General features: G+C 52.1%; 1 protein-coding gene across 2 annotated transcripts in view; it reads right to left on the reverse strand.

Annotated features, from left to right (window-relative positions):
* DAAM1 (dishevelled associated activator of morphogenesis 1) overlaps positions 1–19,228 on the reverse strand; it is a 91,325-nt gene extending 72,097 nt beyond the window's left edge. For both annotated transcript variants that reach the window (XM_066189032.1, XM_066189033.1), the window contains exons 1-2: positions 19,012–19,228; positions 906–1,005 (exon numbers count right to left, since the gene is read on the reverse strand). The gene's annotated coding sequence lies outside the window, so the exon portion shown is untranslated. The remainder of the gene's footprint in view (positions 1–905; positions 1,006–19,011) is intronic.
* Between the last annotated feature and the right edge of the window lie 4,239 nt (positions 19,229–23,467).

Genomic DNA, 23,467 nt, shown 5'->3' on the forward strand with positions numbered 1-23,467 from the left:
AAGGCTGCTTCTGGATTTAAAAGTATCTAAACCCATCAGTGTAGCAGCATGCACTCCAAACTCTCCCTTCCCAGGGCTTGCACATTGGACATGATAAATGAGGCAGCAAAAGGCAGCTGACAAGCCAGCACCTCAGAACCTACCACAACAGCTCAGGAAGAGAGAGAAACCGAGGGAAAAAAACCCAAATTGTCCAGCCTCACACTGCCACCAGAACAGGGCCACTCATCTGCTCTTGGTGACAAACACTGAAGGGAAAACACCACACAATTCACTCAGGCTCCAGGCATGAACCAGGGCTGGGTTCAGCAGCTCACTGCTCTCCCTGCGAGGTTTCCCAGCCATCCCACCCTCCTCTGCAGTGACTTCCTGTGTCTTTCTCATCTCCTGTGTTAGAGATGGGAAACGTGTGCATTAACAGTCCCCCTTCCCAAACCAAACAGGCAGATACAAGCTGAGGAACAGCTAATTCCCAATCCTGCCAAACTTACAGTGGTAACTTATTTCCAGACAGAGCTGTGATTTTTATAAGGGACACCACCAGGTTAAGGAGTCAAAGCCGTAACTGTACGAGCAAGAGCAAAAGCCTTTCATTCCTGTAAGGCCTTTCTTCTCCCCCCTGCCCCTGAAATGACAGGGAGCAACACAGCCCTTGCCAGTTTAGCGGGGTGAAGGCTTGGCTGAGAGCAGCCTCATTAAACTGGCTGGGCCGTCCAGCGCCAATCCAAACACTCAGTCCTCTGATCACCACATGATGGGCTGGGAACCACAGGCAACTCACAATTAAACCCGTGACAATCAGGAAAAATCCGTACAACCTCCCCCCCCTCCACCCCAAGCAGAATCCACCAGCACCATCCCCACCCTATTCCTGCTTCCATTTATTTATTTATTTGTTTACTTACGTAAGCCTCATGGCAGATAACTTGGGAGGAAACGGGATGCTCTAATGATTGAGCGACACTTGGGCAGCCCTCTGGAAGATAAATACGCCCTTTGGTAACCCTGCAACAGAAACAGAAGGTACAAACAAGACAGTAACTAATTATTCTGATTAAATCTTGGAAGACCTGAAATACCCGACTGCAGCAGAACAAAGCCAGCATGCTGCGCAGGGGCTGCTCGTAAAAGGAAAAATAAGTCACACCCTTTTTTTAAAAAAAAGAATTCACCCAAATAAACCTTTAAGCGCTTCTGTGTTGTTTTTGTTTGTGTGTGTTGTTCCTTAAGGTCTAGGCAGCTGATAGGAAATCTCTGCCATACCCTGGAGGGATCCCATCGCCCTCAGCTAAAATTAGACTTCAAGGGAAGCGGGCGAAGGCGGCGTCTCCAGCCCACCACGCACTCGAGGAGGGATTTTCCTCCCTTCCCATCGAAACCAAACACAGAGGGGTTTTCGGATTAAAAACAACTAAGGAAAATAAACAAGTAAGGGGCACTCCTAAGGAGAAAGGCGGGGACAGCAGGTCTACCCCGCTGCTAGGCTGGGAGGGATGCCAGCCAGGAACGGGGTGTGGGCAGGTGGGGACGCAGCTGAGTTCACTGGGAATAGGCAGGATGCAACGGGATGCTCAATGCAGCAGTGAGAGGGGCTGGAAAAGCCCACCAGCAGCCCATTCACCATCATGGATATGGAGTAAGGCACCTGCTTTATTGGCGCCCAAAACACCAGTGCCAGGAGCCTGTTACAGCCAATGCTGCAGACCAGGACAAGGGGATGCGTTCAGCCGACATTCCCGTACTCTCCTTGCCTTGGAGGAAAACCATAAATTCCCTCCACCCCTTCCCTCTGCCCTCCCCCCACCACACTGAATGCCAGCGGAGCTCAGGGGAATATTTAATCTCAAACCTCAGTAATCAATCAGTTCACCCTCATGCATGAGAAAGAGTCACAGCGGTAAGCACCAAATCCCATTTCCATCCAGCAGTACGACGCTTTAATTACGTACATAACATTTCCCTTCTCGCATAAATCCTGAAGAGATCCAGGCAGCCCCCAGGTTGTGGGCAGGGAATGACAGAGATGGGGAAGAACACGGGAAAGGGGTGGAAGAAAAGGAGGAGAAACCATTATGGCAATTATTTAAAATGACAAGTTTATATGGCTGCTCCACTTTGCCGTTGGCACAGCCATTGTTTGACCTTGTGTTTGCTGTCCCAGAGGATGGGCAATAAGCCCAACAACCACCAGAAGCTGCATCTGTTTCATTCCAACACACCAGCAAGCATGTGGGAAAGAGGGCATGGAAAATGCAGGATGGGCACACATGGAAAGGCCTGCCCAGGCTGTGACACAAATAACAGCCATAGAGCCTCTCCACTGGTGCTGCCAGGCTTATTCCAAAGCCCGCTCACTTCAAAGGGGTCTGAGCAGGTTTGGGATCACTCCCTGCCAACACCTGTTATTTCCAAGTGCAAGAATGGCTGGACCAGCAGGACCATCACACAGCCGCCAGTGCAACAGGTAGGCAGCTGTGAGCTACATCCCTCCTTCATCCAACCAGAGCAGCCCCGAGGGGCACGGCTCAAAAAGGGCCATGCTGAAATATGTACATACTGTTTTTAAATATAAACACATGCACAGACTTTTCCAATCTATAGGAACAAAAGAGGGGACACCCTGCTGAAACCCCATGTGCAGCCCCACTGCTCTCACAGCGACGAAGGAAATGAGAAGCAGAGACCAGGCACACACCCGCTTGCCACGGCGTGTTCTGGCTCTGGGAACGTTTCTGGGTTCTCCAGCTCGAGCTCTGACCTCCAAGAGATATAAAATCATCTTGGAGCTGCTCTGGAGGAGAAGGGGAGGGGTCCCTGAGGGCTCAGCCAGGCAGGTGGAACAGGATGGAGAGGTGCTCACAGCTGACCCAGTCCATGCCCCACCAGTTCAGAGGCCTTCAAAACACCCGCTGTCCACAAGATCCAGGGAGGAACAACCCCAAACCCCCACATCACAGCAGAAAGCAAGGTCCCCTCATCCATCCATGACCACAGTTCCAGCCTCACCAGACCACAGTGCTCAGACAAAGCAAGGGAAACAAGCTCAGGACTGGGGGGGTTTGGGGTTACCTTTGACTCCTCTATGTGTAGCAGAGCTGTGTTTCTGAGCCCTCTTTTTCCAGGCAGATCCAGTGGCAGGATCTGTAACACATGTGCACTGCTTCCAAGGGGCTCATAAAAGCAACTTTTGGAAGGGGAGGTGGTACAGAGCAACAGGAGTTTTTCAATTCCTATTGAGAGGAAGCATCACTCAGAGATGTGGAAGGAAAACCTACCTGTAACCCAGATTTCCTCACAATGGTTTCCTCATTGTAGGGCAATGATCCCCTTCCCCCCCCTTATTTTTTCTGGCTTCAGTTTCCCCAAGATCTGTAACATCAGGAAATGCAGGGCACAATGGACTAAGCCCTCAAATTCCACACACAGGGAAACTATTGCTCTTACACCCTGCCTGAACTCTTTAGCCACACCAGGAGGTGCACAATTAACAGGGATCAGGCACCATCAGCTGCTGGCGGCATGTTCCCAGAGGATCCATCTGTATCCTCATCCTCTCCCGAAGATCAGAACTTCGCAGTGCAATTCAGGACAGAGATACTCCGTGCAGTATCTAGAGCAAATTAAACCTCCCAGGCACAGCAGCAAAGCATGGATTTATTGATTCATGGAAAACGTCCTTATAAATTACTTCATTCAGACCAACGGGACAAGACAAAACGAGGACTCTCCTCAGCAGTGAGAGGTTGCACTGAAGTTGCTTCAGTCCCACATTCTAGCAGAAATTACTTTTTTCAGAGCAGACATTTCTTACAGGGCTTTGGGGGACTGGCAGAGAGGCCAGTGCAGATCTGTGTCACATCCCACCTGGTCCGCACCTCTCTCTGCCCCACAGCAGGCAGAGCCAATGGATGATTTTTGGAAGCAAACAGGGAAAAAACACTGCTTGACATCAGTGTAACAGCTGCAGAAACTCCATCCACAGCTGCTTGCTGGCTCACAGAAGGCTGCAGCCACCAGGTGGGATGGGACACAGAGGCTGCTGCCCCCAACAGCTTCCCAAACACTGCCCCAGCCACCCCTCCAGGGTCTCCTCACTGTGGGACTGTCCCTGGTGAGATGTGGCACAGATCCCTTAGGACCTCTTCTGCACTGTCCTCCCCCCACCCTGTGAAGCTACATTAGCAGTGTTTGCTCTGAAAGTGATTTCTCCTGGAGTACGGGGCTCCCAAACACCGAAGCTTGTTGATCTTATCTGCTTCTCTTGCTACTGGTGGCTTAATGTGCTTTCATCAAGCTCAAACTCCCTTCAGGGCTACCTGTGGTCTGCATGCAGAATGCTGAGCCAAGGCTAAGGCCGCTTTCTGCAAGTGTTTGTTCCAGTGGTCAAATGCAGCTCAAATATAAATAAACATCCAGATGTCCCCGTGCCTTGTTCAGGATCGCATGCACCTGGCTTTGGCTTCCAGGCATGGGCTGAAGAGTTGCCGGATGCCATTTTACAGCTTCCTGATGAAATGGCAAGAGGAGTATCCCCACACCCCAGCACAAAACACTTCCCCAGCATTTATGCCCGTGCAGCACTTCCCTGCACACTCATCAGCCAAACCAGGGTCAGGCACTGCCCTTCCACCATGGGTCCAGCAGCAGCCACGCTCCCAAACTGCCTCTTCTGCTAATTAATCACAGCTCAAAACGCTATTGCACAGCTCCAAATCACTGCCTTTTCTTCATATTACCTCCTAGCTTTGAAAATCAGCACCAACCCAAGGCTCACTTTAGAACACCACCAGCCAAGACGCTGAGTGTCCAGGACAGCACCCACCGAGGGTTTCTAGGAACGCCTCCTCCCTTCCTCCTGTGAACTCCCCCGCTGGAAACACTCAAACTACACTTACTTAATAACGAGTACAGCATCTCTGGCAGCAGTCTGAGGCAGGGACTCCCAGCAGCGAGGAGTTCAAGTTACCAGGGCACACACAGCTGTGTTTGCGGTCCCCGATGATCCGCCCTGCCACGATGCCTCGCCCCTTCTCCCAAGCACACCCCCGTCCCTGGGCACTGATCAGTGTTTCGATAAATAATCGTGTCTCTTCACATCTATTCCCTTCACCCACCACGGAGGGGTTGCCATTCCCAGTGCACTGGCTTTGGAGGATGAAATGCCCGTGGCTTTCCCAGTCTCCGGTGGGATGTGGTCCCTCTCCCAGGCCCAGGGCACAGCTCCTGGCTTAGGGACAGTGCAAGGGCAGGGAGGTGAGATCTCACCTTTCTGAGCTCAAAGCTGGCCCCACGGTGGAGGGCTGCTCTGCTCCAGAGACACCAGGACAGGAAGGACAAACTGCCTTGCCCCTGGAGAGCAATCCTCTGCTTCCCTAACGGACTCAGGCATTGCCACAGAGGACAAGGAGCTGATCTTTCAAGGGTGAAGCTGATTTCCCCTACTTTTAACTAAAGTCTGGGGCAGGCACCCATCTCTTCTCTGTGGTGGCCCGTGATAGAACCTGAGGGAACGGGTTGAAGTTGTGTCAGGGAAGGTTTAGGCTGAAAATTAGGGAAAGGCTCTTCCCCCTGAGGGTGGCTGAGCACTGGAACAGGCTCCCCAGGTCTCCCAAACCTGACAGAGTTCAAGGAACATTTGGACAACACTCTCAGGGACACGGTGTGATTCTTGGGATGTCCTGTGCAAGGCTAGAGTTGGACTCAGTGATCCTTAAGAGTCCCTTCCAGCTCAGGACATTCTATGCTTCCATGATAATTTACCTCCCCTTTGTAAGCCAAATCAGGGATAAAGCAGGTCAGTGGCTCATTATTTTAGGAACCATGGTGAGACACATATATATGTATATATATATGGGGTTTTTTTTAATTAAACTTAAACATTTACTTAAACACTTCAATTGGCTTAATTATTCCAATCCAGGAGTTTGCTGGTGCATTTTTTGTTTTGTTTCTTTCTAAATAACAGAAGTAATCATCCCTGGGAGGGCAAACACCCATTTCCCATGGAAGTCATCCAGGCTTTTCCCAGAATGCTGGGACAGAGGAGCAGGAGAGTGTGAAAGGCTGGCACAGAGGTGGATAAGAGGGTTAAATCCAGCTGCTCAGAGATAAGCTGGTTACACACCAGGGCAGCAAATGGGGGAATACAGCTTTGCCAGCCTCCAGCAAATACCTGCACAAGGCACTTGCATGGCTGACACCGGGTATTTAACTCAGAAGTTGCCAATACTAGAAACCCTGAAGCCACATTTCACTAAAGCTCTCCTGATGAACTGCTTTCCTGGCTCCTCTGAAGCCAGTAAGAGGAAGGGTTGAAAAAATTAATTGACTACTGGCTTTGAGGCCAGCGTGGCAGGGAAAATGCAGCAGCACATTTTACCTGTAGTTGTGACTCTCTGGTCTTTCAAGGACCCTGGTGAGGCCAAACACAGAAGAGTCTGAGACTCTGTCACACAGGATAAAGCAACCAAAGACCCACCCAGCAGCTTGTGTGTTTTGTGCCTAATCCCAGGCATACACACACCCAGGTGGCACCTTTGGACTAACACATTTCACCACTGGCCTTTAATTTCCCTTTTGCCTTCCAAGAGTAAAACTTCTTCCAATTGCTGCTCTAGCTGACCAACAGCTTTCTTATTTTCCTTTGCAACCAGAACTACGGAACTGCTGCTTATGGGAGTTATGCAAAGATGGAGAAGGACCTTTTCTCTTTCCTGAAGCCACTGAGGTGCAGCTCAGCCACTAAACTTTAAAACCTGACAGACAATGGAAAGCTTATGGCTATGCTGGAACTCCTCGTGCTTCCAAAACCTGCATCACACAAAACTCCAGAGCTGGAGCTCTCCACAGAGATGCCCATTGAGCATCCCACAGTTTGGCCCTGGTCCAGGTCCAGGTAAGCAGGAGAGAGTCTCAGCCATGGGATGCCCCAATCCCGCTCTTCTCCCGGCTCCATCCGGAGGCAGCCAGCTGCATCCCGTGTCAGTGTGTTTTCCATAATCAAAAAGGGAGTTAGCCTCCACAACCACAAGCCAAAGGGCATATTTAGCTCAACTGGGAGACAAAGGAGATCGTGTCCACCGCAGATTAAATTAGCTGAGCCTGCTTACGCCAGGAGCGCCCGTCTGCCATCCATCACAGCTCCCGTGGGTTTATTCCTAGCTCCACACTTCAGTGGTCCCCCATGGAGGAACAGACCTGCTCCATAAAAGCTCTGGAAAGCAAGGAGGTGGAAGAATGGGTCCAACAGGTTTCCAAAGCCTTGGGCAGGACACAGTCTCTTGTAAGGGTTTGTGTCACCTGTCTAGACTCATGGGATGAGGTGCAGGAACCCATATGGGGCTGCACTTCCTTCAGCCCACAGTGAGGAAGAGGATGGCAGGGAACAATGGGGGACTCTCTGAAACCACCCTAGTGCCCAGCTCCAGTGTGTCCCCTGCACCCCAGCACAGTACAGGAGGGAGGGGGCACTTCCCTCACAGACTTCAGGACCTTTCCTTCAGATGTGCCTCCCAGGAAAAGGCTCATTTCTCCTGCCTAATTTCCATGGATATCATTTCATCCCCCACCTCCTTTGCTGCAGTCTCACGCAACTCAAAGACACAGCCAAAGACGTGGTTATTTTTACATTTTCCTCCCAGGAGATGGTATCTCCACAGGGCACGGCTGCCATGCCTCATCAGATCACGGCACCAAACCGCCTCAGCCCCACGACAGCAGGATGAAGACGGAGGGACACCCTGCCACCAGGTATTTTTCTGTCTCACTGGCATCAAAACTCAGCAGCTCTTCAGTCAAGAGCATCCCAAAAAAGCAAAACAGCACCAGTCCTGGAGGTTGTTCCAGCTCCTCCCACCATAACTCCCACCCAAGCACTGAAACCATCTTCCAGTCATTCCAGTTTTAGATTTTTCTGAGGCTTTTGCCGTTGTCATGAAACCCTGGAAGGCACTTGCTTCATCCGGATCCAGATCTTTGTGGATTCAGGATTCCCAAGCTGACCCAAATTTCCCCAGCACAGAAAGTGACTGGGTTTGGCCATGCTATGATGTCAAGGTCCACAATTTGACCTCCCTGATGAGACACATGGGCTTCAGCAAGGATTCCATGTCTTTAGACCCGCATCTCTTATTACTTTTACACTGGGAGAAGGAAAAAAGCAGCACTTCCATGAATAACCCAAGAGCTTTTGGAATTTAGGGAGTGGGGAGATGGAGAGCAAAGTTCTAGGCATGCAGGGAAAAGCTGGTTTGTGCACCCCTAGGAGAGGACCAAGAGGATAGAAGGGTGGTCTGCTGCATGTCAAGCACATCTGCAGCAGCTACAGCCTGCAAGTTCCCCCAGTGTTTTCCTTTCCCCCTTTCCCTGAGATCACTCTCACCATCATTTGTCCATAACAGCGAAGCCAGGCATGCAGGGAAGAAGGCATCACCTGTGCGTGGTTTATCTGTAGCTACTTTACAAATAAAAGCGATCATAATGAATGTGTTCGCACCCTAGAAGAAATCCTAGTGCCCTTCCCCCTCCTACACCTCCCAAAGCAGAGCACAGATCCAGCTGCTCTGCAACCTTATCTTGATGCAGAAAGTGTCTGGGACAGAGATAGAAGGGTTCCCTGAAGGCACAGCTCATTAAAGGCATCTCTCCCCAGTCGGTTCTCTTCAAAAACACCGCACTGAAGCGCCGTTCCCGGACTGGTTTTCATCACAGCAGCAGCAAACACCCCCAGCCTGGCAAGGTCGTGTGTCCCCCTGGAAAGCCACCACAGGGTTTTTCCAGGCTAAAAAGCAACCTAAGACCAGACAGATCTGACCAGGCCAAGGCACTTTGGGGGACCTGCAGGTGAGAGTCACAAGGAGCTCCCAACACACCCTTGCTCTTGCCCCAGGGATGTCACAGGAATGGGGGCTGGCACAGTAACGAAGTCCACGGGATGTTCCTTCTTTATTCAGCAGTTTTTCCCTCCAACCCCACTCCTGCTACCGCAGGGGATTGCGCACTGGGAGTCAGAGACTCCTAATCCCAGGTTTCAAGAAGCAGAACTACAAAACAACCACACAAAGAGGCGGCAGCTCGCACGCATCCCGGGAACCTCCCCGCAGCCAACGCCTCTCTGTTTATCCAACACCAGATCTTCACTCGTTCAGCTATTTCCATCCCACCCTGCTATTAATGGCTGCAGAAGGCTGTTGGGTGAGGCGTTCGACAAAAATCTCATTTAGAGATCAAGACAAGCTTAATTGGTTTCCAGCCAGACCTGCACAAAGATGGGTTACTCCACAAATACAGTTGCTAATCTGTCCATTATACTCCCTAAGCTCCCACTCACAAAGAAGAAGAAAATAAAGATGCACAAAGGAATGCAGGGTTTTGAGCGTGTTACTTCCAGCGTGGAACACATCACGAGTGGTGAGTTCTGCTGCAAGAACAAGGGCTTTTCTCTGAAGGAAAAGGATAACCAAGCGGTAAACAAAATAACAACAAAAAGACCTAACACAGATTAAATCTGCATTTTCCACAGGCAATCCCCAGCCATTCTTGAAGAGCATTTCCAGCAGCTATTGTTTCTGTGGGCAGGCAGAAGCAGGGGAAAAGCTTACACGGCCAAGGAGACGTCATGTCACAAGTGACAGAGTAGAAAGGATGGGGAACCTCGTGATTGAAAAGCACAGGACTGAAACCCTGGAGAGCTGAATTCACTTCCGAACTCGGCTGTTAAAAAAAAAAAAAAAAAATCGCGAATTTCCTGTGTGATCACATCCTAGATGATTTATTCAAAACCTGGTGTTGACAAGCCAAGGGAGGGGGAAGGAAGCAGGAGGAGGAAGGGGAAGACACAGTCCTGTGGGCTTTTAATAAGCTTGAGGTTAGACCAGCAGTGGAAAGCTGAGAACATCCATCTGTATTGGGCACTGCATGACCTGGAGCTGGTGCTGGGAAAGCACTGAGTGTATCACAAGCTCAGATAAGAGCCTGTCCTGCTGCTCTGCCCAGGTGTGTGCCATGGGCTCACAACACCACAGCCCCACCAGCAGCATCCCACAGGCTTCCTTAATGCTGGACTCCCAACAGAAACACAGCCACGTGCAAAATGGAAAGGCTAGGGATGGTTTCCCCTCCTGGAGCTACACAAGAATTTAGAAACAAGAACACAAAGCTGTCCCCCGAATGCAGCGTGTCACAAATGAGCCACAGCCCAGCTCCAGAGCAGCTGCAGTGGCAGCACAGGCAGAGGCAGGCGATGAAAGGGTCCTTTGGTTACAACCTTCTCCCCTTGTGCAGCAGCCTGGGACTCCCAGCTCCAGAGGAGAAGGCCTGTCTGTTTTCCTGAAAGCCAGCCAGTTCTGCTAGGCGGGAAGCCCTGCACCCAAGGGAGAGCTGAGCTGCAGATCCTCGGGCAGGACAGAGCCAAAAGCAAGGCCAGAGCCAGAAAGGACAGCACTCCTGTGCTTGGGACCTTTACAGCAACATCCCTTGGGCTCCAGAGCACCTCTGCAGGGCCTTTTGCAGCAGGCAAGTTCAGAACACTCCAGAGAGACAGAGAGGTGTTTTCTCCCAGACCTTCAGCCACGATGGGTGCTCACAAATCCAAGGCTTGGTGCAAACAGCAGCCCAGTCTCTGGCGTGGGACAAGAGCTTCCAGGCATGGACATATGGGGTTGGTGCTGTTCCAAAATGCTGCTGTGGGAAACCCAGGGTGAACAGATTCAAACTTCTCCTTTCAGCAGTGAGAGAAGCTGTAATTAGCAGCACTGAGTCCAACCCAGGGGCAGGATAAGGACATTCCCGTGACATATCTGACAAGGCGACTGTTGGATTTGTTTTCCTTGGCTTTTTTCCCCCCTGGAAAAAATGAGCACCCATTTTTCACAGGTCTTTTTGCCCCCACTCCGTGTTACCTGGAGTCAGTTTCCCAGAGTAAGGGCATACATTCCAGAACACACTCTAACAGCCCATTACCACAGCTGGAGCTCGGGTCTTGCCATCCCCAGGGATGGGTCCCTCCTTAATTATCCCACACCCCGTGGCATACTGGGGATGCCAGACCCCAAAAGACACAGTCCCGATTAGACTTTCAGCAAAATGAAAAACACAGTCCAAACCACAAGGCAAAGGTAAAATAAAAACATGAACGTGAGGCAACTGAGAGCTGCAGCTTCGAGACACATCATCACCACTGTCTCACACGTCTCTCACCTAGTTCAGCCTCAACCCCAGAGCAAAACCAACAAAGCTTCCTGTGATGCAACTACAAGCAATCCTTTGGAAATCAATTCAGAGAATTTTCAGGCTGAAGTCCCTCTTTACTCTCTTTTTCTCAGGATGAAAGCTGTCACGCTGTAGAGTGGCTCGAAAAGCCTAGATGTAAGGTAAGTCCCAGTGTGCCAGCTAAGGGACCAGCACAATTTCATGACTAGGTAACCCAAATCACAGCCTGTCACACATCAGTGCAGTTTGAACACAACTATGACCACCACTGCAACAATTAAGAACTGACAAATTCTGCTGAACCCGGTAAGTGGAAGAGCAGCATTTAATACACAAGTAAACGGGGGGAAAAAAAACATGAGCATAAAGGCTCAATTCCAGCCCCAGCCCCAAAAGCAGACCGACTGTAGGGATTACAATATTTAGCATGCTCCAAAAATTTTCCTCAACATCTTTCTGCTCCGTGTAATGGGCAGGGATTTCTCATGGCTCCAGAGCCACCAGCTATTTCACATGCAGTTTGCCAGCAGCACTCCCCATGGAAAAATAGATGGAGCTCATAAACGGATCCGAGTGATCCCCAAAAAGGTTCCAGTCTCTTTGCAGGGTCCCAAAATGCTGGGACAAGAAGATGGCCTGCTGAGGTCTGAAAACCAATCTCCCAGACCCGGAGAGCTTTGGTAAGCAAATGGCTTGCGTAAAGTTTCTGCCAGAACACCTATTTGAAGCGCTGGCATTGTAAACAAGGTTGCTCCAGAGACACCTGGGATTAGCACTGTTCAAACAGTCCTTGGCATGACTTACCAGGAACAGATTTGCAAGTTCAGCTTTTCTCCTGCCTCACGCTCGCCCGGCACCACAAAACAAAACCAGAGCTCCGACAGCCTCAACCCTGCTGTCTCCTACACGGAGTATGAGACACAGGGCAGGAGCCCTGCACTTGGCACAGGACTTGATGGAAGAAGAAAAGCCCAGGAGGCAGCACCGTGGGGCTGCTTTTTTTTCCAGTGCTGCAGGATGAGATCCAGCACCAGGCCGTCCATGAGCAAGCTGGGCGAGTGTCCCTCTGCAGAGGCACGGCAGCTGAGAGCCATGCGTGGGATGTGCAAGGAGAGTGGTGCCCAACCAGACAGAGCAGCTGTAAAAAACCACCAGGCACCCTAAAGGCTTACCCTGATATCAAGGCACAGAGCAGCCTCTCTTCCCTGCGCTGGGCACACAAGCCAAGACACTCCTCGTGCCTCGGGGGCAGAGGGAAGGAAACCTCAGCCAGTGAAGCGTCCTTTGCATGCGATTTCTGTGGAAGGCAGGCACGACAAGGGTGTCCACCTCCCCTGACACATCTCCCCCACCCTCAGCTCTGGCAAGAAGGTGCTGTGGTTTCCAGGAGCAGCAGCAGCAGCATGGAACAACAGGAACACGAAGGATGACTGGAGTCACGGCAGGGAAAGCTTAAAACAAACAGGTTTGCAGCCACTTCCAGCCACACAAGCATCCTTGAAGGAAACAGCTGCACCGGACCACAGCTGACACACTCCCCAGGATGGGACATGAGTTCACAGCTCCTCTAAGCACCATTCATTAAGTTGATGCTGAGGCCAAGCAAAGAACAAGAACTCAGGAAAAAAAAAAAAAAAACAAAAACAAAACAAAACCCCCCCACACACACTCATGGCTAGGTAAAAGTCAGATGGATGTGCAGCTCCAGAGAGCCACCTCAGAAAAAGTCTGGACAAAAGAAACACTCAGGAGCAGCAGCAGGGCAGACCCACCACAGACTGAACTCTGTCCCACAACCATCTGAGCCAGAAAACATCCCCCTGCACTGACCCCATGGCCATGCCACAGAAAACAACTAATCTTGCTTGTTTGGGGTGAGGGAAATGGTCTCTGGACTGTTCCTCAATCCTCCTCCTCCTCCTCCCTGCTGGAGCTGGGAGGAAAGCCTGCCAACAGAGTTTGCCTGCAACAGGCACCAAGCTGCTAGAAAACCACCTGAGCAACACAAAACATCTTTCCACACCTCCCTGCAACACACTGCACTCTCCTTCTCACACCTCAGACCTGAGTGGCTGCAGATCCCACCCCTGACCAATGCTCCTCTGCATCCCCCCATTTTCATACTCCGGTAGGTTTTTTTGATTTTAATGACAAGTGCTGTCCTCTCCCCCCAGCCCAAGTGGTGCAAAGCTGGCTCCCAGGTGCAGAGCAGAGCCTCAGCATACAGACAGTTGTGCTCCTGCCCAAAAACAGTGTGAGGACTTTCCTGCCTGGTGACAGTCTGCCCCCAAATGCTCGACCCTACAGCCCCTGAGGATGCCCCGCTCTCTAGAAGGGGATGCAAGCTGATCCTCACTCCTGCAAAGCATCAGAGGAACCGACACCCTGCAGAGCCTCCCCCAAAAGCTGCCAAGCTCAGTTTTGCATATTGGTACAGAGCCCAGCTGCTGGCGTTTCACACACCACCCCCCAGAGCCTGCCTCTGAATGGCACGATTTTGAATTGCTTCCTCCTGCCATACTGCCCCGGGGCAGGATCTGCCAGCAGCCCAGCCCATCGCCACGGGAAACAGGATGAAAGCCCCATGTGAAAGAGGAGCAGCAGGGAGCCAGGAACACCAGGAGATCCCACTGTGCTCTCCTCTGCTCTCCTAGGGATGGGCACAGGTCAGGTGGATTAACTGGGTCCTTCCCCTCTCTTCATCTCACCGATCTCTGGCTGTTGCCAAGTCGTTTCGAGCTTTGGCAAGGCCGCTTTCCACCCAGGGCCTGCACAAAAGGGGACGAGGAGCCTCAGCGCAGAATTCCTGGCAACAGCCCAAACCCAGAGGTCGGTAACTGGGTCACTGGGTTCAGCTTCCGAAAACCATTCCTCCGGGAGGTGTGGTGAGAGCAGGCACAGCCGCCTGCACCACCGCAGACAGAGCCGGACGCTCCTGCGAGCCTCCACCACACCCTCCACACCTCATTTCATTGCCCTGTCATCAAAGCACTCGGTGGCACAGGGACACAGCAGCCTGGACAGGGAGAGCCCTTGACTTCCACGCAAGCTGCGTGCACGGGGGAGACATGATTCAGGTAAGCAGCACGTAGCTGAAAGCACATCGCTATGCGCTGTGCTCAGCCCCAGGAATGCGGGAGGGAAACATGAAGCCACTTGTCTGGCACGGCAAATAACCCTTCAATCATCCGCCAGGCCCTGCCGGGGAGCTCTGGGTTGGGAAAGAGAGGATGTCTCCAGCCAGCAACGCATCAGCTCTCACACCAACAGCACCACGACGAGCTGCTGCGCTTCCCCCGTGTCTGTAAGCGAGCTCCAAACACAAAAAATAAAACTCCAAGTGACGCGCTGCAGGAAGAGAAGAGGGTTGAAGAGCAACCAACATTGGCACCCATCAGCACTGGCATGATGAGCTGGTGGGTAAGAACACGCCTGTCCAACACCGCCCTTCCAGTGGGTCAAGGCGATGTTTTGAACGCAGTTTCTCAAGGCAACTCAGCCGTGAGGAGCAGAACATCGAGAAACTTTCTGAGTCACGGTCACACTGACTCACCAGTGAGTGTCTCCAGGCTGGGCCACCCCGTCCAGTTTGGCTGACTCAGGAAGGGACCACGAGCAACCTCCTCGCCCAGGTGCTCCAGGCAGCACAAACCGCCTCCATTTAATGCATTCACAATAAACTGCCCCCAAAAGGCTGGGGGTGAACCCAGGAGGGAGGTCAGAGACGGGGTAATCAGAGACTCATGTGAGGGCACAGAGGTTGCTCCAGACCTGGGCAAAGCATGGGCCAGATGCCCTTGGGAATGACCCCACTCAACCCCACCATGAGGAAAACACAGGCCAGATGTTCAGACAACTTCAGGCGTTAATTTGGTTAATTTGCTATAATTCAGGTGGCTGGTGTTCAGGCCACACCAATCACGAAACAAAGCGCTGTCAGCTCAGATCCTGAAACTCTTCAGTCAACTAACCACGTCCTCACGGTGTGCCAAGGCCGCTTCTCTCATTTCCATCTCCTTTGGTTTTCTCCTCAGTGGCCACAAAGATCTGAAAGCTTTATGACTCACTGAGCTGAGATTTTCTGTGCTCCCCCAGAACTCCTGGTTCCTCAGCGTATTCCAGAATGTTATGACATGCCACAAGGACAGAAGATACCAAGAGCAAATGGTCTCCTCGTAGGGCAGGAGGGTAAGTAGGCACCAGCACTGCTTTTCTCCCAATTAAGGAAGAAAGGAAAGAAGAATCAAAGGCAAACAGCAAATTACAAGACGTATCTGGCAAGGGGCTAAGGAGCCTCTAATTTTTGCATTAAACAGAAAGTTGGAAATCACAGAATCACAGAATGGTTTGGGTTGGAATAGACCTTAAAGACCATTGAGTTCCAACCCCCTTCCTCCAGTTTAGGTTGCGCAAAGAATATGTCATGAAGGGTGAGGGAACTAATGCAATACCCAGAAGAGCTTCTGCTGGAATATTTAATGACTTTCCAACCCTTAACTAGCTGTTTCTGTCATACCCTAGTATGGTAAGCAAATAGAGCTAGTAAATCTATGTGACTTAGCATCTAAATTAACCAACACATTCAGTATTTCTGCCCCAATTTACAGCCCTTTGCTCAGATCAGCTCCTTTTTTTTTCAGCATGGCATTGACATCTGTTGTGTTGCATGAGTGAAAAGTACATATATGATTACCTTAAAAGAGGGGGGGGGGGAAATCAATGTGGACATGATTTGAATTTTATGGCATTCGGCTGCCACGACTTGCAAATAAACAGCTGTTCCAGCAGGTCCATGCAAGCTTAACAGCACAGCAGTAAAACACAAGGGTTTTCTTCCTCCTTAAAAGGGTTTTACTTATATTTAAAAAGTATATTTTTATAAGAAAATAAATTGCAGGTTGAAGAATCACAGTTAGGTCACACTCAATTCCAGCAGAACAAGCACATCCTGCTTCATGTGGCCTCACCAGTCACTCCATGGCAGTGGCAGCTTTCTGAAGCCAAGTTAAGATATTTAATTACCAGCATCAAGTCAGAAACCAAAGCGTCCAACAAAATCCTCATTTGTGAGTGAAGCCTGCAGAAATGTCGCTGAGCAGGCTTTGGCAATCTCCAAAGCTGACAGCTGGATGCCCTGGCTTATCGACTGCTAGAGCACACACGGAAAAAAGCTCTGAATAGTTGCAGTGCCGAGCAAGCCTTCAAGGCAGCCCTGCCAGCCTCTTAAAAAGGCTCACAGAAATAGGCAGGCTTCATTTATTAATACTTCAGAGATAAAAGTGGCCGTGTAGGACCAGCTCAGTGGGTGTCTGTGCAGGAGGAGGATGGGCAGGAGACCACCCGCCCTGGGTGGTGCATCCGTCAGGATCCCCATGCAGCCAGTTCAGGTTATAAAGGCACCAGGTATGTTTGCAACCCGGGCACGTGGTGGGCTGCTCCAAGTGCAACAGCCAAAGGTCTTTAGGGATGGACCCGGCAGGGATGGTCAGTGCAAGGGAACTTCAAAGCAGGAAGATGGAGCGAGAGGAGCCACGCTCCTGGCTGGCTGACAAACAGAATTTGTGGGAAGCCCAGCTGCCCAACAGCTCCATGTCCCCACTGCCTTGGGCTCCTCAGCTGTGACATGACAGCGCGGGAAAAAGAGGAGGAAGGAACCAAAACAAAGCACAGAAGCAAAGGGAGATAAACACGATCCAGTTAGACCGGCTGTCCCCAGGTCTTGCCTGTCCTCACCAGAGGGGCCAGCCCGCTGTGGCTGTCCCTTTCCTGCTCCCTCCTGCACCCCTGCCACAAACAAAGGTCAGATAAGGAGCCAGCTCAGGTCAAGACCGGTTTGACTCCGTTTCAAGCCCAGGGGAGCAGATTCAGCGCTGATTTTACACCTCACCCATCCTGTTTGCCTCCCCGGGGCAGAGGCCAGTACACGGAGCAGGGTGCACGCCTGGCTGGCCGGACCCCAAAATCCCAGGGCCGTGTCAGGGCAGCACGGGCAGAGCCACACACCAGCTGAGCGCCGGCCAGAGCCAGGAAGCGTCACTGCTTCCTCCTGTCCCGGTGTCACACAACGTTGGGCGGTCAGAGATCGTGGACTTTGGCTTTTGCTTCCTGCTCCTGACAGAGCAGGGGCAGGTCCCGGCATATGGCCATGGGGAGAGCAGGGCGAGTCACTCATTAATCGAGGAACAGCAAGGTGGAAGCCTGACCCGCGGGCTTTGGGGGGAAATGCACGCCAAAACAAACTCCAGCTCTCGTGGAAAAAGCTCCAGATGCTGCAGGACCCATCTACTCCTAATGGGACTGGAAGAGGGGCCGGCAGGGAATGCAGACAGCTTTGGAACACGTTGTTTTTGGCAAGGGAGGATAACAAGGCTGCACGACGGTCCACCACTGAGGCATTAATACACACCAGCACCTGATTTTGTACGCAGTATCAAAATCAACCTCTAGAGAGGGGGAAAAAAAGGAAACCTCTGGCATCTCCCTCTCCCTGCTGCCGGGAGAAGCTGGCTGGCTGTACAATGCTGGGCATCTGCAGTGCTCACGCCTGGTCAAAACCACCAGGGCAGCCTGTGCCATGGGCTGCCCTCTCCCCAGCACCTGGAAAAGGGGACTTGGCTGCACCCTGTGATGTTCCACGGGGAGCCCCTCGCCCCCAGTTTGACAGCACAGCCCTGTCGGTTCACGTGGCTTTTGTCAGGAGGCACATTATCATCCATCTTTGCCTTAAATTAACCTTGATCACTTAAAGATGCAGAAAGACTGTTCCACACCAGCACCAACGCAGGAGGCAGCGTGGTGTGAAAGCCATGAGCACTGCAGACCCCAGGGACGAAACCCCACTGTTCACACGGAAGGTTTCATGCCAAGCAAAAGGCCAGGATGTCACCACAGTCATTGCACCCCAATGGCAGTGGGTGCCAACCTTCAAGGCTCCACGCAGCAAGGGCATTGTCCCTCCTCCAGGTAGACCCCAGACCAGAATCCTCCTTAAGATTTTTGGGTGGGTGCAGCCAGTGACAGACCCGACCTCCCCACCTAGTGCCCGAGCCACACACTTGCTTGTAGCCAAGCCCTAACCCAAAACCGACACATGCCAAAATCCTACTCCCACATCAAAGCATCGGCTGGACCAGAGCACGCCTGCAGCAAAATGTGTGACACCAGCACCAGAGGCTTGGCACATCCAGACGATGTGGCAACCCCAAACTGCTGTGCCTATGGGGAGGCATTCAGGAGGCTGAGACCCCCCCCCCCGCCCAAAGTCCGCGGGAGCCCCATCAGGGGGGGTCACACCGGTGGTGTGGGAGTCGCCGCAGGGGTGGGAGCCGCCGTGCCAGCCGGCGCCGGGGCTGCAGCAGCCTCCGGAGGCGTTGCCATGGAGAAGGCAGCGCAGCAGCAGCATCCCGCATCCCACGCCCCCGCGTGGGCGCCCCCTGCCCGGCGCCCACGGGGCTGGGCACCGCCCGGGACACGCCGGGGCCGGGGACACGTCGGGGCCGGGGGACACGCCGTGCTCCGGGGGACACGCCGTGCTCCGGGGCGCCGGCAGCGGGCCGGGCCCGCGGGGTCCCGGCGCTCCCCCCGGGGCAACAGCTCCACGCAGCGCCCGGGGCGGGGTGGGACGCGGGTTCTCCTCTCTCACACGGCGGGGAAAAGGCAGAAAAGCCCCAGCCCCCGCCCCGCTGCCGGCATTCCCGAACCCCTCCCCAGCACGGCCGCGGGGCACGGGAGAAGGGCAACACACTCCGCCAAAAGCCCCGCAAAGCGAAAGGGGAGGAGCGCCGAGGGGCTCGGAGGACTCACCGCAGCGCGGCCGCCGTTCCTGCCGGGGCGGAGGGCTGGGTGGCCGCGGTCCGCCCGCCGTTCCTGCCGGGGCGGAGGGCTGGGTGGCCGCGGTCCGCCCGCCGTTCCTGCCGGGGCGGAGGGCTGGGTGGCCGCGGTCCGCCCGCCGTTCCTGCCGGGGCGGAGGGCTCGGTGCCCGCGGTCCGCCCGCCGTACCTGCCGGCGCGGCGCTGCGCTGCGCGGCGCGGAGCCCGCCCGGCCCCTGCCCACAATGGGCCGCGCCCGCCCCGCCCGGCGCGCTGGCGTCACCGCCCGCCCGCCGCCGGGACTGGGAGTGACGCGCGGGGCGGGGGCTCCGCCACCGGGGTGCCCTGCCGGGGGTACCGCACCGGGGCTACCGCCGGAGGTTTCTGTCGGGGGTACCGCGCTAGGGATGCTGCAAAGGGTGTACGGCACCGGGGGTACCGCACCAAGGGCGCCGCACCAAGGGCGCCGCACCCGGGACACCGCTCCGGGACTCCCTGCGGGTCCCGGCACTGCGGAGAAGGCGGAGGGCAGGCAGGAGAGTCCCGCTCCCGCCGAGCGGCGAGGATAAAGTTTCTACCGGCTGGCGACATGGGTGACACGGACACGCGGGATCTGTGTCGCAGCTGCCTGGCAGAGGCCTCCCAAGATGCGGCAGTCTCCGCTTGGATTTAAGAAATCAATTTTCCAGGGGTTTCCATTTCACGTGAATCAGAGCAGCAATTGGATACACGGTTGGATTCCCACATGCATGGGAATAACCTCGCTGCATGAGATGGCAGAAGGAGCAGTTAGTGTTCTTGGTGCAAATCAAAACTCAGATCAAATTAATAGCGTGGAACATTTTACCTTAAGTAAACTTTTTCTCTTTTTCTGGATAAGAGGTCAAGCTATTTACATCTTGTATATTTTTTTTTTCTTTCTTGGCAACAACTATATGGGAAGGTCTGAAAGGCAGGAAGGGATTTACTGTGATTGTGTTTCATATCGAGTCTACACAAAAATTGATACAGAGGCAAAGGAAAAGCCAGTGTTGGGAAGGTAAAGGAAGAGCATCCTTAGAGGAGTTGATACCAAAACATGGAGTAAAATTATAGAATCACAGAAGGGCTTGGATTGGAAGGGACCTTCAAGATCATCTTGTTCCAACCCCCCTGCCATGGGCAGGGACACCTTCCACTAGACCAGGTTCTTGTTGGCCTCTTCCATCTGTGCCTTTGCCTTCCTGACCCCATCCCTAAACATCAAAATTGTATCCCTTTACTCTTCCTAGGTCACTTGTCCCTGCTTCCACTGGCTGTGTGTTTCCTTCTCACTCCTCAGTTTGAGGAGCAGATCTTTGCTCAGCCTTGCTGGTCTCCAGCCTGCCTTGCTTGTTTTCTTGCCCATCAGGTGTTGAAGCAAATGGGAGGCAACAATTAGGCAGTTTTGGGATAAATGGTGTCAAGGGCAGGATATCTGGAGCAGCAAACCCAGTGATGATGTTGTGAAACTGGTGGGACAAGAGGACAAGCACCTGTACCAGGGCACAGGTTTTGGCAAGAGAAATTATATCTCCCAAAATCTACCACAGTCCTTAGTGGAGCCAAATATGTGGTGGAAAGACAGAGATCTAATGGATATAAGAGATATTGATTTCCTAAAGGCTCTGATAAAATCCTTCATCAAAACATACTGGGGGGAGTAAGAAGCCATGGAAAAAAAAAATAAACAAACAAAAAAACCCCTCAGTGGTTTATAGACAGAAACCACAAAGGCCAGACTGGGGTGGTCAGTCTGCACTGGAGCTATGAGAAGGGGAGATCTGAATCTGTGCTCAGCGTCGTCATCAGTGATGTAGGAGTGGCAGTGGGTGGGGACATGGTGAGGGGTTTCTGGTGACACTGAGCTGCTTGGAAATGCCAGTGGCACCTCTCCTGGTTTAGGGTAAATTTGGGAAGAACCTTTCAAAAGGGTCCCTCTAGAAAGCAAATTCAAGCAGCCCTTCCCCCAGCTGGTTTGAGAAAAGATTTCATTGGAGAAAAGTGGAAAAAACCTGTTTATTTAATAAGCAAAGTATTCACAAGCATAAAAAATGATTAATGTTGAACAATAAAACTTCTTGCTGTTCTAAAGAAATGGCAAATTCAGAAAGTCTTGTTGTGGGGTGTGGCTCAGCTCACTCAGTCTCTTATCAGTCCCTCCTGTGCTGGAAAATGCCACATCCCAGTGGGCCAAAGGTGTGAGCTCCCAGTGTTTTTCTGGATTTTCAGTCCAGAGCAGGGCTGATCAGTTCCAAGAAAAAGGAAAGCCACAGTCCAGGGAACTTCTCTGCCTCAGCTAGCTAAAAACTAACTAAAAGCACAGGAGAGCTCTCTCCCACTGTCCACGCTGCAGACAACACAGTCCATGAGAAGGATGTGGAGGAGTGAGTGCAGTTTCTGCAAACAAACTCCACGCTTCTTCTTCCCCCCTTTGCTCTCAGAACCAGTCTTAAAGATGCAGAATTTAATATCCAGCATAAACAGAACAAGCTTGGGGATACAAGCATCATAAAGTCACCCTAGGACAGCGCCAAGCCGCAGCGGGACCTCGGGACACTCAGTGACAAAATGACAGATGAAATTCAGTGGAGACTAACGCAAGTGATAAGCCTCACAGGGAGCACTCCTAACATCAGGCACATGGCAACAGGCTCTGAACTGACTGCAACCCCTCAGGAGAAGGATCTTGGGTTATAACACAGGATTTGATGAAAGCATCAACCCATTGCTGAACAGCAGTCAAGAAAGCAAATAGACGGATAGGAGTTAATGAGGTAAGAGGGAAAAAACTGCTGTACAAATTCCTGGTTTGCTCTCCTCTTGAATACTGTGAGCAGCTCTGGCCTCTGTTCTCACCAAAGAACTAGTGATCAAAGATAGGGAGCGTTTTTCACTGAGGTAAAGGGTTAGGCCACGACTATTCAGTATTTCTATAGAAGCCTCGGGCTCAGGAAGTCCTGGAGCTGCCTGCAGCCTGCTGCAGGCTTGGAGAGTTTATGGGAAAATATCCCTGAACACTTCTCATACCCCTGCCTTATCATACACCATTGGCTGTGAGAGGTTGCTGGGCAGGATGGTCCTGCCATCGAGCCAGTACAGCTTTTCTTTCACTCTTCCATTCATCTTTATCTTCTCCATAAAATGCCTTCCCAGGACCCCCCTTCCCACTCTTTTCCTCCTCAAGGACTTTAATTAACCATGTAGTGATGGTTTGATCTGGAAGCTCCCAGCCTGGGTTAAGTGTGTGCTTAATGGTTGGCATCTGGAATTGCATCTTCCTCATGGAAACTGCTCAGCCATCCTCTTGCAGTTGCCTCCTTGGAGCTTGTTTGGACGCTGCTTATCAAGCCCCATTGTGTTGCTTTCCTGCTTGTTTTTCCAACAGCCGCCTATTAAATTAAGCTCCTGTATTCAGACAGGAAAACCCAATAACCAGCTGCCCAGAGCCTCTCTGGATAAGTAGGACACATGCAATAGTCATCGTGTAAGGCTGATGAGCATCCGGCCGGGAGAAAGGGAGAGCATGGGTACCAAGCCTGCTTGGAAAATAATCCCTGTAAAGCCTTGTAACAGGAGGGGGTTGGCAGGGTTTGCTCATTGGATGAAAAACTAAACCAGGACTTTCTCAGAGCCGAGGGAAAGAAAATGGGTTTCTTGTTCTAAATCTGTAAGAATAGACTTGGTAGTGTTCATCGTGAGATGCTCTCTAGACCCTAATAAATGTTCTCTGAGACCAATCCATGTCAGATCAATACTGTCTTATCCCTGGGGGAGAGTTTTTATGTGTCTGTTCCAGTGAAACTTAAAAGGACACTCTTGATTCCGCTGACAGTAATGGAATACGGAACCCATCCCCTCACAAAAATTAAATAAAATTGATTTTGGAGGGGGAAAAAACCCTCTCGAGGTTACAGTCTTTCACGCTGCACAGATGATATGCTCGGTAGAAAACCAGACCACAGCTTTTATTTAATTGTTTTTCTGCTCTAAACCAAAGACTTGCACCAAAAGACCAAAACCACCATCTGAGCCCCTACCAGCATCCCAGTCCTTTGGAGCTCACGGGAAGATTTCCATCACAGCAATCAGGGCTGGTTTTGGCTCAAAGGTAGGAGGCAGCATCATGCTTTTTGTTCTTTGATAGGAGGTTTTCAGAGTACTAGAGGACCTTTAGCGGTTCTTTATCTGGGCTGGGATGTTCTGTGTGAAAACAAACCACACCCTAAAAGCCAATGTTATCTCCAAGAGCGCCGAGCCCAATCTCACCCCAGGATTTACATCAGCTCCCTGCAGCTGGCAGGGGGAGGCAAAGCTTCGGCGTAACATTTCACAGCCTCAAAAGGGAAAATAAACGCATTCCCAAGGCAGGACTCAGCCGGCTGGGAGAGTTAGCAAAGCTCAGTGGATTTAGGCCCTGATTCTGCAAAGTC

This window comes from Chamaea fasciata, unplaced genomic scaffold, assembly GCF_029207755.1.
Source record: "Chamaea fasciata isolate MVZ Bird 193981 ecotype frontalis unplaced genomic scaffold, bChaFas1.0.hap1 SCAF_7, whole genome shotgun sequence".
NCBI lineage: Eukaryota > Metazoa > Chordata > Aves > Passeriformes > Sylviidae > Chamaea > Chamaea fasciata.